The following is a 19,443-nucleotide window of genomic DNA, read 5'->3' on the forward strand; positions in this document are numbered from 1 at the left end:
GAGTAGACCCTGGCAGTGTGAGGAGAAAAACATGGTAATTGAGATTCATAACTTTTCATTCCTTGAGAGTTTACTTACATCATATAGCACTGTGACAGAGTATATGCAAGAGTGCAATAAAAGCATTCAGGTATCAGTTTGGTTCAGCACAAAGAAGAAAGAAGACACTTTTTTTTTGCTTTAGGATGCTTTTTTGAAAGTAGAGTAGTCAGGAGTTCTGCCCACTCTTGGGACAGGGCCTGGGACTTGGTATTGCCTGTTCATCACATATAACCAAAGTCACCGCTATCTGCAGTTCTTAAAACTTCCTTTGTAATAGCTCTGTAAGACAGTTTAGTCTTGCCCATTGAGGTGAAATATGACATGAAGCAATTCACTTTAAAAATCTGAAAGGAAATTTTGAGAAGAACAGATAGTATTAGATTATTCTCATCTTTCATTTTTCTATCTCGAAAATACTCATATAACCAGAAGCTAGTTAAAGCTGCAGATTTTGAATACATTAAAAAAATGCCATCCACTCTAAAGATTCAGAGCTGAGCCAGATGGCACATCTGACTGCAGTGTATATGAGCCACTGTACTCCTACTGCTGTGAAAAGCAGAAACTGAAGCATCAGTGGATGAAGCTAGTTTACCAGGAATCTCTCTTGCAGCTCTGACCTAGGGCAGCCACTGTCTTTAAGTGGTGTGACTATTGCACATAGGTTTGAGTAAACATGTGACAATGTTGTTTTATAAATACCATGGAGGATAAAAAAGAGTCAAGTAAGGATCTTGAACAAAACAGAAGAGAAATGGAAGCAGAACATTGAAAAGCTGTGTTATTTCTTCTCTTTAACACATGCAGGCATACAATAGTTCCTTCTGCACTTGGAATTCAATGTGCATGAGTCAGCCTGTCCAATATCAGCAATTACAGCTATAAATGCAGAGCTATTATGCACGCACGTTGTGTAGCTTGGGAGTAGTCTGTTCTACCAGGAACAAAAAGGTCTTGAGCAGCTGCTCAGGGTTCTTAACCATTCTCAAGCAGCAAACAGGCAGTCAACTGTGTAGCCTTGCTTCACACAGCAGGGATACAGCCACAGCAATCTGCTCCCTGAGAAGAGCCCAGGGCCCTGTAGGAGAGATATTCTCTTGCGTGCAGCAGTGTTGCAGATGAAGTCCCAGCAACCTCCCATTTTCTTCAGAAGGAAATCTTTGCACATTTGTTTTCACAGCTTCCTTTCCACAGTCATTCATTTACACTGATTTATAGCCTTCCTCACTGTCCTCCTTCTCAATTCTTCCCCCTAAATTTTTCCCTGAGGCCTGAAAAACTTAAACATGGAAAGTACGTGTTGGGGGAATTAACAACCTGGATTTTTTGCCTTCTCAGCATGGATGGGAATGACTAGGTGAACGCTGCCAGTGGCTATTCGCGTGTGGTCCTGCCCAGGGTGCACATGTCTGCTGGTGGCCAGCCCTAAAGTAGTTTTATGTGAGAAACAGAACTCGGAGCTCATACGTGATGAATGAAGAGAAACAAAATGAGAGGCAAGGAAGGTGACCCTCTGGTCCAGGCCAATAGGCTCAGCCCTGCACAGGGACTGAAAACAGGGGCTAAGACAGGCTGAGAAATTTGGAGCTGTTCAGCCTGCAGAAGAGAAGGGTTGCATGGAGATCTCATAGCAACCTTCCAGTATCTGAAGGGGGTCTACAGGGAAGCCGGAGAAGAACTGTCTGTCGGGAAGACAAAGAGCAGTGATAAGAGAAAGAGTAATGGGTACAAACTGAAAGAGAGGAAATTTAGTTAGGAAGAAATTTCTCGGTGTGAGCAGCGGAGCCAGAGCCCCTCCGTCACAAACGGGTCAACAGGCGCCGTCACTCTTCCGTGCACCACCACGATGTCGCATATCAGAGCGGCACGCAGCCCTCCACGGCCTCTCGCAGTCGCGTCTCCTGCAGGCTCGGGACCACCAAGCCGAGCCGCTCAGCCGGCCGGGGCCGCAAACAAGCTCCCAGAGCGCCCTCATCCGCAGGGCGAGGGGAAGCAGCGGAGGGGCGTGAGGGGCCGCGGGCACAGGCGGGAGGGCTCGCCCGACGCCCCCCGAGCAGTCCCGCCGCCTCGCCCCCGGGACGGGAGGGAGGGAGGGAGGAGCCGCTGGCGGGAGGAGCCGTCCCGCGCACCGCCTCCCGCCGTCATTTGCCGGGGAGGTGAGGGAGTGCGGCAGTGCCGGCCGGGAGCGCCGGGGGCGGCAGCTCGGTTCCCCGCTCCGCTCTCGGGGTGCTCGGCGGGGCGCCGGCGGCGAGAGGACGCCCCGCAGGAGCGGTCCTGGTCCCGGTCGCGGTCCGGCCGCGGGCAGCGTGGAGCCTGCCCTGCCCCGCCGTGTGTCCCTTGCCGCGGCGCGGGCGGGCGCGGCGTGCCCGGGGACTGCGGCGAGGGCTCTCCGGTTTGTCTGATTCTGGGTTTAGGGCTCTTCACTTCGACCGCGGGAGAAGGGCTGTGGGGGAAGGCGGGCGGCGCAGGGCGGAGGCCGGCGGGGTCCCCGAGCTGGGCTGGGTCAAGTGCTGAGCCGCGCCGGGAGCGGGGGGTGCCTGTCCCCGCTGGGAGCCCCGCCGGCACCCGAGGCCTGAAGGACTGGCGGAAAACGTGTCTCGTTCCTGTGCTGTGTGCATGTGTGTGTCTGTGTCTGTCTGTCTTTCTGTCTGTATATCTTCGTTTCGGGAGGGGGGAGATTTTTCTGTCAACTTTCACGGACTTTTAAGTCTCTTAGTTGTGGGATCGCAGCATTTTAAGGAAAAAGAGCATCCAACAACATGTGGGGGAATGGTGGGAGGTAGATTCCTGCGTGCCTGAGGCGCTGGCTATTCCGGGATTGAACACTGCTGCGGCTGAACGGGCTTTTCCAGGTGCGCGCAGCCCATCCCTATGGAGGTCCGGCTGGGCGCTGCAGGGAGAGCGGGGCTGCACTGAGACATTTCTGCCCAAGACGCTGATTTTGCCGAATAGAGTCAAACAGCAGGAAAGTCTTTAAATAGTAAACTTATCTGTTAGTACCATAACTTCGGTGAAGTAGCAATCTTTCCAATACCTGCTTAGGTGATAAGAGGTTTCTGGATTATCTTCTGCCCCCGCCTTTTCTCTTTATTGCTGCCTCTTAAAAGCTAAGCTATGGTACATGCTGTTAGGAAAACTTGGTGATGATGTTGTTATCTCTCCCTAAGGAAATGTAAATACACTTGTTTCTTGTTGCTTCTGAAAGGATATTGCTTAAAGTGAAGAAACAGAGGGTTTGTTCCTTCCGTTTCGTTAGATAGTGGTGTATTTATGCAGATGGTTTGGCACTAACATTTGGAGAATGTAAGGTGGGGGGGGGGGGGGCTTAGATCAAAGTTAAACCCACAGAAATTCTTCTTAAAATGAACCTAACATAAGGAGCATTGGTGGTTTTGAAATTTGTGAATGTATAGTGTAGCACCCACTGGGCTTTTTTACGTAGCAATGTAAATTTATAGGATGTTACTCTCATGGTTTATTACGGTGGAGATGTTTGTAATGAGGTTGATTAAATTGTGTCTCAAAATTCTTCCATCTTCAAAGCAGAGAGTGCTTGTTCTGATGAATGCCTAACATAGTTGTTACTCCGACTCTTCCAGAACATAAATAATACTTAATTTGTCACATCTCTTTCTCCACCCAAATATTTTTTCCTATCCCTAATCTGTTGGGTTTTTTCCTTATAGCCATTTCAAAACTGATTCAGCAAAACCAAAATTGAACAGAATTATTCAAATGTCTTTTGCTCCTAGAGATCAGTGTCTAATAATTAATTTATTGGGAGAAAATGAAACAGGATTGTAAAAATGTTCCTCTTAATTATTTTTATTTTACTGTATTACATCTCTTTCATGCATTCTTCCCTTCCCACAATTAGATAAAACAGGGAGGTGAAAATCATATTCTAAGTCTAGGAATTGATCCTTAAACCATTAGAAGCAGCAGGAAGTTTCCTTCTCCAAGTTCACTGGGTGCTAGTTAGAGGCTGTCTTTAGCTATGTATTTGAATGTTCTTGATATTGGGAGAATTGAAACACGTGCCTAAGCATTTGCTCACGTTTTACTATAATAGGGTGTGTTTGTGAAATGGTGTTCTCTCCTTCTTATCTAGCCCGTAGGGAGCTAAAGAGTTTCTTTTTCACTTTTGACACCAGCAGAATGGGCTAGAAACTAGAAAAGCTACTTTCTCTGTGGTCATGTAATGTGCTCCATGTACTGTTGAAAATATGCTTACTGATTCTTCCAGTCTTGAACCTACTGTGCCTAATCTGTGTGTTTATGTTCTGTGTAACCAAGGTGCATTAGGTGTGTTGGTATTCTTGGCTACTTTAGAGTAGAAACTGGCAGCAACCTTTCCTTGGGCAGCTGGTTGTAAGGCACTGACTCCTGCTTTCCCCCCAGCTCACATTTGGTTTTAAGGATAGATAAGAGCTGGCACAGCTTCCGTGCACTTTTCAGCACCCTGCACAGTGGAGTGCTGTGCTGGCGATTGCTGAGAGCTTGCCTTAAGATTTGTCTTATGCAGTGATTGAAGAATGTATACTTGTTGGTGTTGCAGTGCCATTGCTTTGGTTACTTGATCACCTCCTATGAGAAGGTGACCTGCTCAGTGGATGAGTGAAAGGCTGTGGGTGTAGGCTACCTGGTCTTTACTGAAGCATTTGATACTGTCTCACACAGCATTCTCCTGGAGAAGCTGGCAGCCCATGGCATTGCTCTCTCTCTGTTGGTTAAAACAACTAGCTTGATGGCCAGGCTCAGAGAGTGGTGGTAAATGGAGTTATATCCAACCAGTGACTGGTCACAGGAGATGTTTCCCAGGGCTCAGTAATGATGCCAGTTCTTTTTAAGATTTTTATTGATGATCTGGATGAGAGGATTGAGCATACCCTCAGTAAGTTTGCGGAAACACCGAGTTGGGCAGGAGTGTTGATCTGCTTGAGGGTAGAAAGGCTCTGCAGAGGTATTTGGACAGGCTGGATCGATGGGCAAGGCCAGTGGTGTGAGGTTCAACATGCCAAGTACCAGGTCCTGCACCTGGGTTACAATTAGCTCTATCAAGTGCTACAGGCTGGGGCAGAGTGGCTGGAAAGGGGTCCAACAGAAAAGGGCCTGGGGGTGCTAGTCAACAACAGCTGAACATGAGCCAGCAGGTGCCCATGCGGGCAAGGTCAGTGGCATCCTGGCCTGTATCAGCAACAGTGTGGCCAGCAGGACCAGGGCAGGGATTGTCCCCCTGTCCTTGGCACTGGTGAGGCCACACCTCAAGTGCTGTGCTCAGTTCTGGCCCCCTCACTGCAGGACAGACATTGAGGTGCTGGAGCATGTCCAGAGAGGGGCAACAGAGCTGGTGGAGGATCTGGAACACAAGTCCTGTGAGGAGCAGCTGGGGGAGCTGGGGGTGTTCAGCCTGGAAAAAAGGAGGATTGGGAGTGCAAAGGAGGCTGAAAGGAGGATGTAGCCAAGTGGGAGTCATTCAATTCTCCCAGGTAACAAGCAAGAGGGCAAGAGGAAAAGGCCTTAAGCCTGTGCTAAGGGAGGTTTAGATGACGTACTAAGAAAAATTTCTTCACTGGAAGGGTGGTCAGACATTGGAGAAGAGTGCCCAGGAGAATAGTTGAGTCATCATGCCTGGATGCGTTCAAAAGATGTAGACATGGCTCAGTGGTGGACCTGGCACAGTCAGGTTAACAGCTGGACTCGGTCACCTGAAGTGTCTTTTCCAACCTAAATGATTCTATGATTCTACTGCTGGTAATTATGTGATGCCATATTTGAAATTTATATATTGTAAAAGCTAAAAAGCAAACGTCAGTGATCAGACAAAATAAAATGTGCATTTAGGAGCATGTCAATGAGCAGTTGGGTATATGTTTTATTGATTAAACCCCCATATTGCTTAATAGCAAGCTTTACAAAAGTTAACTGCAGTGGAATGCTTTTTTAAATTAAGTCTTTGCCTGCAGTAGTAAGTAGGGATTGGCAACATGGTCTTCATGTCTTCTCTGCTGGACATCCTGCCATTCAGTGTTAGGTACAGTTTGGATCATTCCTTCTCTAAGAGTAATTTGTATTTGAATCTGTTTTGTACTGTCACTACTTGTTACGGGCTCACACCACTGATACTCTGAATTTTATTTTCTCTAAATAGATCAAGTGTCTTATTAGTCATTGCAGATTCCTGCTGTGGTTATGTGGTCATGTGTCTTGTCTTATTCTTCACATTTGTACAGTCCCAAAAGAGCTGTTTTACTCATGTGTGAGCAAGAAACTTGAAGTCCTCCTTCAGTGAGCTGGAAAGTCCATTTTTTTACGTTCCCTCCTCCTTCTCCAGTTGTGACTAGAAAACCGTATCAACCTGTTGCAAGGTACAATTTACCATTTTATTTTTATATCCTCCTTGTAGTAAAACTGGTCTCTTTTATTTGTCATCAGTGAAGTAGGGGGAAGTTGCAGGTGTTGCACAGGCCTTGTATATTTTCACTATTGTCTAGATGTGCTTGTGTTTTGTATTTTGAAAGATGAGATTTTTAGAAACTTAAAGTATCAGTAAGCTCGCAGTAGTTTCTTCAGTGTGTCACAGCTATGATCTGCATCATAATCAAAAACTAAGTTACTTGGAAAATTTTTTGTGGTGCTGTGCATTTGCATAGTCATAGGATGCTTCTATCTAGTAAAGCAGATGATGATGACCATTTTATTAATTGTGCTCATTTTTGTTGCTAGCTCTTTTAGCTCGAGATTCGTGTGTTTTGTGACTGCATGCCACCTGGCCACCCCCTTTGGTTTTTTGTTTGGATCCTTGTTACTGCAGTATTTGAAAATCTGTAGACAGTGATGTACCTTTTAAAATGTCTCTTTGAGACCAGGGAAGACACATGTTACACACCCTGGAGCTGAGGCACAGAGGCTGAAAGATTCATTCAGTGCTGTATAAGAAGTGTGCGACTGCAGGTCAAGACCCAGTGTTGGTAAGATGATTTTTCTCCTCTCCTAAAGGAGACTAGTTCACTACGAATTATAAAATTCATCCTATGAAAAAAAGTATCAGGCTTCTGCTCAGGTTCCACTTGGCTCCTTTTATCTCTGTGCAAACTTAGCAGTTGGCAGTATTTTGGCAAGGGAAAATATAAATTGGAAAGTCTGCCTTGATGTCCTTTGATGGAGTTTTTAGTTTATGATCACAATTACATTATATACATAAGCATATATATATAATATAATATAAGCATAATGAACACAAATACAAAGATCCTTTGATTGCACAAATTCTTAAAATCAATACTATTCAATAGTAGAAATATTGGTGTCATTTGCAGCAGTTGACAGTAGTTAACTCTTGTTAGCAACTCCAGAAGTGTAACTGTGCCATTTGAACTGAAGGAAACTGCTGCCATTTAAGAATACAGCTTGGTGAGCAGTGCAGTTGAATGAGATGTTGCCTTCGGCACCAAACAAAGCTGACTAAAAATGCTACAACTGTTATGGCAGTTTGCCACTTTTTTGGCTGTGGTTGCACAACTGTTGGTAAGGCTTTGTGATAAATCAGATCACTGAACTGATCTGAATTAAAAATAGCTTTGCAAGAACAAAAGAAATCAGTGTGAAGGGCAGCTGTCTTTCAACTGGCTCTTTAACTGGGGCAATTTGCAGGTTCAACCTGCACTTGTGGGGTTGTGCTGTGGAGGGGAGGGTGTAAACAGCAGTGGATGGGCATAAGAGAAGTGGAATTCATAGACTGAGACCTGTTAGCTTCTCTTCTCTTGAGAAGATGATTGAGGAGATGGGATTGGTGTCAATGTTCATTTGGTCTAGTCGAGAGAGAAACTTGTTGTTTGGTTTTAACAGCTGTTGCCTTGTCCCCACCTGAATCTCACTTTCTGTGCCCATCTGGGCTTTTTTGTTTCTTGTTGCAATTTCTAGCAGTATTAGCTACTTTTACTACTCTGTACCAAAGCCCATGGTCAGATCAGTGCCTGCCAAGGGAGTGAATGGACTGGGTTCTCCTTGGGCTGTACACAGAGATTCCCATTCTTCACTATCTGGGAAAGTAATTTGCTTTTTTTCTCCTGGTGAGTTTGTTTTCACAAGAAGTTCTTGGCCTGAGTACCAGTGCAAATCAGCTAAATGCCAGAGGATACATCCATGCAGCTAGATGATAGCTTAACTACAGGGGAACTACAGGTCAGCCAGTCTCACCTCTCTGCCCAGCAAAATCAGGGCATAGATCCTCCTGGAAACTATGCTCAGTCACATTGAAAATAAGAATGTGTTTCATGCCAGCCAACATGGCTTCACTAAGGGCAAACTGTGCCTGAAAAATTTAATGGCCTTCTATAACACGGTTATGGAATTGGTGGTTAAGAGCAACTGACAGCACCTACCTGGACTTACACAAAACATTTGCCACTGTTCTTTATCTCTAAACTGAAGAGACATGGATTTGACACATGGACCACTTGTTGGATAAGGAATTGGCTGGATGGTCACACTCAAAGAACTGTGGTCAATATCTTAATGTCCAAGTGGAGAGCAATGACGATTGGTGTCCTCAGGGGCTGGTATTGGGACCGGTGCTGTTTAACAGCTTTGTTGGTGACAGGGACCATGGCATGGAGTGTACCCCCAGCAAGAATGCTGCACCAAGCTGTGTGGTGTGGTCCACATGCTGGAGGGAAAGGAAGCTATCCAGAGGGACTGTGACTGTGACAGTCTTGAGAACCTCATGTAAATCTCATGTAGGTCAACAAGTCCAAGCGCAAGGTCCTGCATGGGGATTGTGGTGATTTCAAGCACAGATACAGGCTGGGAGGAGAATGGATCAAGAGCAGCCCTGAGGAGAAAGGCTTGGGGTTGCTGGTGGATGAGAAGCTGAACATGACCTGGCCATGTGCACTTGCAGCCCAGAGACCCAACCACATCCTGAGCCGCATCCAAAGCAGCGTGGGCAGCAGGGCGAGAGAGGGGATTCTGCCCCTCTGCTCTGCTCTGGTGAGACCCTACCTGGAACACTGCATCCAGCTCTGGGGTCACCAGCACAGGAAGGATATGGACATGCTGGAATGAGTCCAGAGGAAGGCTGTGAGGATGATGTGGGGGCTGGAACAACTCTCCTATAAAGACAAGTTGAACAAGTTGGGGATGTTCAGCCTGAAAAAGAGAAGGTTCTGGGAAGACCTTGGAGCAGACCTCCAATACCTAAAGGGGACCTGCAAGAAAGCTGGTGAGGGACTCTTTATGAAGCCCTTTAGTGATAGGACAATGGGGAATGGCTTTAAACTGAAAGAGGGTAGGTTTAGATTAGATATTACAAATAAATTCTTTACTGTGGAGGCGATGAGACACTGGAACAGGTTGTACAGAGAAATAGTGGACGGTCTGTCCCTGAAAGTATTCAAGGCCAGGTTGGATGGGGCATTGAGCAGCCTGGTCTGATGGAAGGTGTCCCTGCCTGTGGCTAGCAGGGTTGGAACTAGATGATCTTTAAGAACACTTTCAATCCAAACCATTCTGTGATTAATCATAGCAGGGGTGTACCTGTCACTTTCCAGGTCTCAGCATAGCTATTTCCAACAGCAGCAGCTGGGGAACAGGGAGATACCAGTGGCAACCTGATGGTAGTCCCAGCTCTGTAATGGAGCTGGTAGCCTTTGCTGGCCTCTGGTCTGTGTCTGCAGCTCTTGCTGACTTGCATGTGCAGAAAAGTTTCCCAGAGCTGGAATGGCATTGCCATTTAGTTATGTAAAATCTTGTGAAGTCTCCTGCCATTAGCCACTGGACCATGTGAGCCAGTAAGTGATTCCTCTTGGATTTGCTCTTGGATTACAAACTGCTGTTTCTTACCCAAATCTTAAGCTGATTTTTTTTTTCAGTTCATGAAGAGTCAGGGCTTTTTGACAAGAGTAATGCAGTGGCCATTGAGGCCACGGCCGTGTTTAGTCTGGCAGAGAGCACTGCAGAATCAAAACTATCTCAGATAAGAACTTTATTTTCAGTAGTGCTGTCTGAGTTAAGTTTTTTGGATCACTGTGTTACTTAGTTACTTCAGTGTCAAATTTGACGTTCAGAATTCTGTATTGGGATGAGTCAGCTGTGTCACGGTCCTTTGTCTTTAGTGTCTGTTTCCCTTGCTCTAGGGTCTTACAGATTTGAGAGGACTTGCGTACCAATTTGTCTGAATATATAAATATTTTTGTATGCATAATTCTAACAAAATATTGCTAAGAAAATGTATAGTCCTATTCAGCCTTTTTTCTCCAGTATGTTTGCTGACCATATTAGAAGAGATTTATCTGAGGATAAAGGGGTGAAAATTTATCTTCTAGGCTGTTAAAGAGGTTGCCATGCAGTGTAGTGTTTTGGTATATGAGTCAAGGTAAAGATCACTATACCTTTACTTTCTTCATTGTGCCATGCCTAATCAGCAGACCCACACCTGCAGGTGCTGATTGGGATCTCCTCTGTATTTTTTTGTGATATTATGTGAGTTTCTTCACTGACCAGAGGTGGTCTGGTGTGGAGATTGCCTCTTACTCAGCCAACCCAGCTCCTGGTCACCAGGCTGCAGAGCGATTCAGTGGTGCTTCTGTGGATAAACACGTAGCCTGCAAAGAAAAAGGCTCGTGTGGCTTACCTTGCATGAAGGAGCACACCCTTATCACAAAATTGAGTTCCCAGCTTCTGCCAGAACTTGTCTTTGCTTGCTTTTGAGTGGTGTGGAAGTCAATATGGATAACTGTGTAGGGTATGTGACAGTGCATGAAGGCAGGCACACAGAGAAGCCTTTGAGGGACTGTACTTTAGCCCTTTACACCCCACTTAACTTTGAGGAATAGAAACTTTCACATTCCGAGTGGTAATGGAAGCTCCTGGGAGGGAAGAGAGATGTCCACCAAGTTTAGTCACTTTGTTCAACATGAAAACAAAGGAAGTATTGTGAAGAGCTTTCTGGCTAGAAAACAGTAAACCTTCTCATGGGAGTCCACAGTTTCTGGTTTTGTTTTTAGTACAAACATGATGATGTAACAAGCCATCTTGTTAAATAATGGTACTTGTATGCTTAATGTTATCAGTTTTTGTTTACACTATAAACTTTTTTGCCAGCTATTCATAGATTGCTGTAGTAGCTTAAGTACTGCAATGGAAAGAATATTATTATGTATTTCTCAGGGGCAATAGAAATCTAAATTGGAAACTTCCTTTGCTTAGAGGCTTTGCTGGTCTTTCCACTAGAAATAGTTTGAAACTACTGGGAATGTGGATGAGTAAGGGTTGTGGTCTTTCTGGTCACTTCTTCTGTGGTTGTTAGACTTCTGCTGAAATTTGTGGTGCTGATTGCCTACAGAGATGTGGTGCTTCTGAGACTACTTTAATCTTCAGGCCTGTCAGTGTGGTGATTCTTAGTGTATGTGGAAAGCAGAGATGGCATTGTTAAAGAGGCGTCTGTTTTCTGGGCAGAAAATCACCCATGGAATATTATTACATGGTGTGCAAATAATGGAATCGAAGTATGTGATAATAAAAGTACCTAAAATTGAAGCACAAATACCTGTGTAATTTTAAGAGATCTAAAATTCTGATACAACTAGACAAAACAGTGAAGCTGTTAGTGTTGATAATGAGAAGGACCTCTTCAATAAACAATCCATCCAATGAGAAGAAGGTTTTAATTGACAATGTGAATGGCAAATTGCTTTTTATTTATATAGGAATACCTTCTACAATGTTCACCGTTGAAGTGGGTTTTTAAAAATATATAAATATATTTTCAGAGCCAGGTCTAAGGAATGAGTAGTTCATAAATATTTAGGTTAAGATTGTTCCTGTACTGCTTCTTATCTGAAATATATTTTTTATTCAAAGTCTTATGCTTAAGTTTTTTAAAAAATAAAAAAAAGAAATTCCAACAGTAGGAGGAGTGTCCTACTTGTCAGCCTGCAAAGCTTTAATTAAGTCTTGGAGTATTGTAAACTGTCATCTCTGCTCAGTCCCAAGCTCTCTGTCTGTAACTATGTAGAACATGGTCAACTAATTTTTGACCTGCCCATGGAGAAATATTTTAATTGTCTGCATATGAAAGAGCAGATTCAGTGTACTGTGGTGTTCTCATGCAAAATAGCCGAGAAACATATGAATGTCTAGCAGGACTGGGTGTTTTGGAAGGTTGTCCCAGGCCTTTGTTTAGTGTTTACAAGGTTGCTTCTTCTCTTTCTCTAAGTTTCTATCCTGCTACAGAACATACCAGGTTTTGTTGTGTGCTGGTGTCTGTGTAGGTGTGACTTTTGTTGTGTTTTTCATACACTTATGCTGGAATCTGAAGTATTACTGCAAACAGACAGACCCCATCTAGGACTGTCTGTGTTATTTGACTACCTCTCTATGGCACAACAGCAAAACTGGAGGTTTTGAGCAGCAAATGAATACTTTGGGTCATCTACAGCCCCATACAGCCTGCAATGAGGGCAGTGTTTCCTTCATTTTTTCCTTCTTACCTCAGCAGACCAGGTTGTTATTATTGTTATAATTATACGAGCACAGGCCTTCCTGTTGTGCTGTTATTAACAGAAGTGAGCATACAAAGCTTCAGGATAAAAGAAGAAACATATTTGAAAGTACTCTTCAGAGTTACTGTTTCCCAGCTTGAGATTATTGCGTTCTGCTAGCAGCTGAACTGATCAATTCACTTCCTCTTTTCAGTAGCAACCCAGTAAGTCACTAAATTATTGCTTTGCTGATTAGTATTCTGACTTTTCTTTATAGGCTTGTTTCTAAAGGGGAATCTGTGGCATGTGGTTGTCTCAGTCCTAATTTTAAAAGACACTCTGCTTGCTCTGGGAAGGCTGATAGTATAGTGCAACACCAAGAAAGGAGATTGCTATCTCTGTGTTCCAGCAATGTACATTAACAGTATTTTCTTACTATATGAATAATTAAAAATGTTCTTTAAAACAGATGCAAGAGCCATGATATGCTTGGTCTTTGGGGGGTCCAGCATCTAGACTTAGCTATATTTCTTTGGGGTCTGAAGTCCATTGTACTAAAGCCCAAACAGAACATGCCTTGCATGTTACTGACTTCTGAGTTTATTTTTATAAGTCTTATCATACTTTTTGATAAGTGTTTGTACCTACCCAGCTTCTGTTTTGTGTGCTTTATGTCACAGAAGTGACAGGAACTCTACATGGTGGAGGATTGACATATCGAACGATCATCTGAGAGCAGTACCCTCTTTGCCATAGTTTCTCCAGGGGAAGTGTTGTATAAGGATTCTTAGAGTAATTGTGTTCTGTGGGACTCTTCTTTGAACTTGCTCAAGAAAGACTGCTGTAGTTTAAGCACATTTGTGATCAAACCATGACTTTGGTGCAGCCCCAAAGCAGCTGTGCATCATAGGTATGTCCTACTTAATATTTTTTGGTGCTTGAATTTATTTACCTGTGATGTAAAGGTGATAACTCTTTAACAGTTGTTTGACCATATGTGGGGGGGTCAATTATTAACTAGTAAGCAGCCAGGTGCATATGCACTAAGTGCAGTTGCCTTCATCTTGACTCCTTGCACTTTGTGCATATACATTGCAGAGACTATCTGTAATTCAAAATTGCCCTTTGCATCTTACCACTGATGCCAAGAAGATTTTTGTTTTTTATACATTTTCCATATATTCGTAGCTCTGTAGACTACTATGATATAGTTATATAGCTCCTTAACTGACTGTAGTAATGTCCTACCCCTTCACTTAGATTTTAGAACAATCAGCTAACCTTCCTGGAATCTTACTTAGTCTTGCCTCTATAGTGAACCAAGAACATCTTGCTGCCTCCCTGTATTATAGACATAATAGACCTGGTGGGGGAGCGGGGGGGGGGGGGGGGAGGGGGAGCAGGGACAAAAAGGAGGGATTACTTAATTAAGTGTTCCTCAAATTGGATTGGTTCTGTTAAGTATGCTAATTTGTTAAACTTACAAAGTTGTCAGGGTCCTGTATGGCATGTGCATTTTGCCATATTAGCACCATGAAGGACCTTCATTAAAGGTAACCGCTTTTTATCACCTTAATATTGTTTGGCTTGTGATTTTAGGCATCACCACTTGGATCACAGTTCCAAGCTTGGTATGAAGTGACAATCTGTGACAACAGAAATTTGAAACCTGATGAAAACCCTTTTGTGTGGTCCCACTATTTGTGTTCCTTTTTAGTTGGCTGTTCAGGCTTATTCTCATCCACACTGTCCCTCTGAGACTTGTAGGAGCTGAAGTGGTGAGATCTGAATCTAGATATTTCTTGGACAAACAAGGGAAACTATGCCTGCTGGGCATAGTTGTGTGCCCTGGTGCAAAGGCTGAAATGGGTCTTCTACCGGGTTAGCTTTTCCATACTTGCCTGCATTTCTGTTATGTGGGCAAGGACCCCTCTGGCCTTCACTAGCAGTTTTCCCAATGGCAGTCTTGCCAGTGCTCTAAGTCAGCTTTGTGCACGGTGGTCTGGGCAGATGTGCCCCAGGCAGAAGGCAGGCAAAAATGCAGTGTTGAATCAGGTGACTGATGGTGAGGAATTGGGTATCTGGGGGACATGTAATGTGGTACCATAAGGAACTGATGCACATCCATAGTCTCTGTCTGGTTTGGGTGTATGTTAAACTTAAAAAAGAGTATTGAAAGTCACCTACGATTGAAGGACTGTCTGATCTCTTTGGTTGCGATGTGATACTATAAAAAGGAGTGTAGGTTTGCGTGTTTCATTCTTCTCACATCAGATTGTATTTGAGTAATTAGAAGTTCTCTTTGAACAAAAAAAATTACTAGGAAGCAAACATCTTTTTTATTAAATTAAGACAGTGTGAATTGTAGGAGAAGAACCTCCATCAGTACTAATTGGTATTGGTAGCTAATTTGCTTGACTTAATTTTTTTAAAATAATAGCATATATTGTCATAATCCAATTTAGGTTGTACATTTGCCTTTTAAAAGATACTAATGTTTGGATTTGCGTTGGGTTTTTTCTGTCACCCTGAGACAGGCTGCCAAAAACAATGGAGTGATTTATTTCAGAAATATAAGCCATAGTAATTAAGATAAGACATCTTTTAAACTTTTTCCATGTATGGCATTATTGCAGCTCTTACTAGAGCTGAATTTTGCTTGTTCGTGGCAGCATCCCTGTGCCAGGCTGACTTTGTGGTCAGAAAGACCTTGGAAGTCACAGGGACACAGCAGTATCAAGCTGCTCATAGCTCTTTTCAAAACTCGGGGACTTTCCTGTGGTTATTAGGGATTCAAGGAAGTGCTTAAATCTAAAATAATCATATTCAGTTTATTTTCATCTGAAATTATCTGGTCTATTCATATGTTGTTCATAGATGTATTATAGAACTTTGAGTTGAATTTATGTAGGTAACAAATGTGATCTGAAATTCCCTCAGCCTTGATGTTCAGTATATTTCTGACTTAATGTGCAGTGTCAGGACAGCACCATTACCTATGGCAAGTATGAAAGCACACAAGTACATCATCTGTTTAGTATGGTTAAACATGAGGTTAAAATGCCAGTGACAATTTCAGATGAAGCTAGATGTATAATATCAGATTGTGATAGGAAGTAATTTATAAGTACTTTGCTTGGCTTTGAGTTGTTGGGGTTTTTTTTGGGGGGGGGAGGGTGGTGGTGGTGGTTATTTTTTTGGCTGTGGGTTTTTTTTGTTCTGTTTGGGGGATTTTTGTTTTTTATTTTGTTTTGTTTGTTCATTTGGGTTTTTTTTGTGGGTATTTTTTGGTTGGTTGGTTTTCTTTTTTTTTTGTCACAGCACTACATTAATAGAAGAATGTAGTTTACCTGTGAATAAATGGTGGTAAAGTCCATGACGAGAAGTGTGGCTCATAAAGGTAGAGTTGAAAAAAAAATACTTCAGGGTATTTTTGTTGGCTGCTACTGAACAATTTCATGATTTTTACATAGACCTTCAAAGCAGAAAGAGTTTAACTTCAAACTTGAGGTGTAATTACAGGGACAAAGTTTCTTTCAGGGGTTTGACTTGTTTGTTGAAATGTAAACGTTTTTCTCAGCGTTTGCAACAGTGTAATATTGTTCTAAAGCATCACAAATGACATGAAGTATGCTAGAAATACGTGGTTTTGTGAAGTAGTTTGACAGAGTAAATAATTAGGCTTAGTTAAAAAAAGAGACTTAATTTTTGCATTTGCAGTAATCTCTAGGGATCCCAGTGACAAATGCCTGACTGGAATTTAGTAACTGCTTGGGTTTAAATTTTGTTCCAGTAGCAACCACATGAAATACTTGGGTGTTTGCTTGCAGTGCTCTTAGTATTGTTTATCTTTTCACGCAGAGTGCATTTCACACAGTGGGGACTTCTGCATTTAACAGCAGAAAAGGTGCGGCTGAAGAGGCTGGAAGCAAACAGTTTGACTTAGGTGTTTTGGCTAATTGAAATGGGCAGCAGCTATTGATACAGGGAGATGGATGTTCAGAGTCATTCTGTGGGACATCAGAAATGTTCAGTATAAACATAGATTCTGTCAATTTTTTGCTTCCACCTATCAGCTGTTAGTGGTATTTAAAATGGGCTTTGCAAACTCTGAGAAATACTGTATAGTATGAATTTACAAAACAAGAATGATAGTATGTCTTTAATGTACTGGAGGCTGGGATTTGCAGGAGCATCCCCAGACTTGGAAGGATGAAGAATAAAATCTTCAGTGGTTTTCTTAAAGCTTTTATGAGATTTGCTGGACACAGTGTCTTCACCATTAAAATTAAATGTAAATTTTCAAATACAATTTTTATAGAGCACAAAATGCAACTTTGAATTTTATTGAAGAATTGAAGCTAGCTGTTGTGTGGAAATGAGTAGTTCAGCAAGGTGCAGCTGAGGTAAAAACATTTCATGAAGCGCAGTATGTAAGGTCTGGGCTATATACATTTTTGCTTTTTATTAAAAGCTTGCACTTAGATTGTCAATCCTCTGCAGCAAGCTGTCCCTTAAAACCTGGGATATGAGATAAAAATCAGAGCTAACCCCGTAAGACACACTGGTGCACTTCCTTCTGGCAGAAGTGAGGGTTCCAAAAGTCCAGCCTTTTATGTGAGAGACTCTCAAGGACTAAACAAGCAAGTTGTAGGAGCATGCACATGCTACCTACCTCCCTCTGTTTAAGGGCTAACAGAGGAAGAGAAACACAGTGTGGTGAGTACAGGAAGGAGTAACATCCTATGATGAGGCCCATGTCCATTCTGTGCGTTTCCTGTGGTTTGTCACTGTGTTGCAGGACAGCAGAGCCTGTTTGCTGTCTCTGTGCAGGGTAAGCAAATGCAGGCTTTGAACCTGCTTGTGCTGTAGGCTTCCTAAGAGACTCCAGCAGCACACAGAGTCAGATTTCACTTGTAAAATGTCTATGCTATCTACTGGGCCTTGACCATGTATTTCATGCCATGTATTCTTTTAGGTGGCTTTATTTGTACCTATGAAATATTGGAATATATTCTATTCTGCCGCATGTGTTCTCTTGACATGCAACACTATTCACGTAAGTGAGAATCAGACCTGGTATTAAGGGAATAATTAGCAAAGTCAGCAGTTGGGAAGTTACAAGGTCATTCATGATACTTCCATCTGTTCATTTACATTATCTTCAAGAGAATAAGGCCCTCTACAGGGAAAGCAAATATTTTAGTGAACTTAATGCTCAGACAGTGAACCATCATTTTAGATGTGTGCAGTGGGTATTAAATGTAGAGGGGGAAGAAGTATGCCATTTGCTACAGTTTTAACTTTGTTGCACTGATAGCAGAGAGCAAAAGTGAGTGGCGACAGTAGCAAAAGCCAACTTACAAGGAATATTATTCTTAGATATCCTGGGAATTTGTATACATGAGATAAAATAATCTCAACTGTGCTGTGTTCTGCTGAGTTAACATGAAAAATCATCATGTGGTTGTCTTTAAAAATCTGTGTACAGTGGCAAACTGTATCCCTACATATCCGAGTTTCACTGGGAAGAGAAATTCTCATTCCTGCTCAGCCAGAATTGGATTGATTTAAATGTGGCCCATGAAATGTGGTTGGCACTGCAGCTCCCGTACATCCTACTGGCAAGAATTTTTTTTCTTTTGTGTAGCAATATGGGCCTGAGAATGCCAGTAATTGGCAGCAATTTTTGCTAATTGAAAATGTCTTAAAAACATGCAATGAAAAGTAGTAGATTCTATAGGATTGAATGTATAAACTTTATGTGTTGCTTGGCCTGTAAGTGTCTGTGCTCCAACTACATGAATGGTTTTGTCTCTTGCTACTTGTCCCACTGCTAGAAGGAAATCTAGATGTTTGGTAAGGTGCATAGTTCCTCCTTGAAGTTGTAACCCAAGAAAGCTTCTCGTTAGCAAGTTAGAATTCCTAATGTACTTTCTGTGCAACTCAGACCCTGAAATTGAAAAATGCTTTTTCCAGTTGCACTGTTGAAGCATTAACAGAGCTTTGCTGTGCTGGCATGAAACCAATAAGCAGATTTTTCTTAGTTATCAGGAAAGGAGGGCAAAGCTGTACTCCAGATCTTTGCAATGGTTAATCCTGACAACCAAAATCAGGAAAAATAAAGATTCTTGTCCATCATGGTGTTTCAAGAAGCAGTTGTAATAAGTGCAGTTAAAACTCCAAAATACACTGTTTTTATACAGGATTGTAAGAAACGAAGCTGCTTTTGTAAGTTTTTAAAATATACCTCCTCTGTTCTTATTGCTGGACTCTCATAAAACATGGTACAGGTAGTCCTGTCTGGAGCTACAGCATATTGCAGATACAGCCTCTGGGGCCTTCTCTTTTTTCAAATACATTATTTCTGAACTCCAGGACTTTGTTTTAAGCCTGTGCTAAATGCAGCTACAAAAACTACTATTTCAAGACAAAATAGTTTTTAAAAAGTTTCGTATGAGATAGCTCTGGTTTTCTTTCTCAGGGAGTTTCCTTAAATGTCATTCATCAGAGACGAAGTGCCTGTTGTAGGGTTGTGCGCCATTGGTAACTTATGCATGTCGTTTGACAATAAAAAGTTTTGGCAGTGGAAAATCTTAGAGAGCAGAGAGAGTATCAGGTTGAGGATGATGGATGAAAAACTGCTCATTTGCTAGTCTGTTGCACAATCACACATTTTTTTCCCTGGCTTTTCTGCACTGCATCAAGATGCACCAATAACTCACTTGCCTGTATTTTATCTAGCAAGGTAATTTTCTGGAGTGGGGAACCTACCTCTCCTACTTCTTGTGTTTATCTTCGTGTTTTCCTTATTCTCTTGGGATTTGGATAATATACTTGTTTGGGATGACATTTACAGAGATCTGTGTAGCCTGGCTCCTGTGTGAGATGTGAAACACTTTGGGCTTTCACTATTTAT

At 42.6% G+C, this 19,443-nt stretch overlaps 1 protein-coding gene across 6 annotated transcripts in view; it reads left to right on the top strand.

Annotated features, from left to right (window-relative positions):
- The first annotated feature begins 2,205 nt into the window (after positions 1 to 2,205).
- Positions 2,206 to 19,443, top strand: part of PIP5K1B (phosphatidylinositol-4-phosphate 5-kinase type 1 beta) — a 93,973-nt gene continuing 76,735 nt past the window's right edge. For 2 of the 6 annotated variants that reach the window (XM_032095643.1, XM_032095650.1), the window contains exons 1-3: positions 2,206 to 2,434; positions 6,276 to 6,410; positions 6,907 to 7,013. The gene's annotated coding sequence lies outside the window, so the exon portion shown is untranslated. Of the gene's footprint in view, positions 2,435 to 5,402; positions 6,411 to 6,906; positions 7,014 to 19,443 lie in introns of those variants that run through there. The other 4 variants (XM_032095646.1, XM_032095648.1, XM_032095645.1 and 1 more) reach the window with 4 other exon arrangements.

This window comes from Corvus moneduloides, chromosome Z (assembly GCF_009650955.1).
Source record: "Corvus moneduloides isolate bCorMon1 chromosome Z, bCorMon1.pri, whole genome shotgun sequence".
Taxonomy (NCBI): Eukaryota; Metazoa; Chordata; class Aves; order Passeriformes; family Corvidae; genus Corvus; species Corvus moneduloides.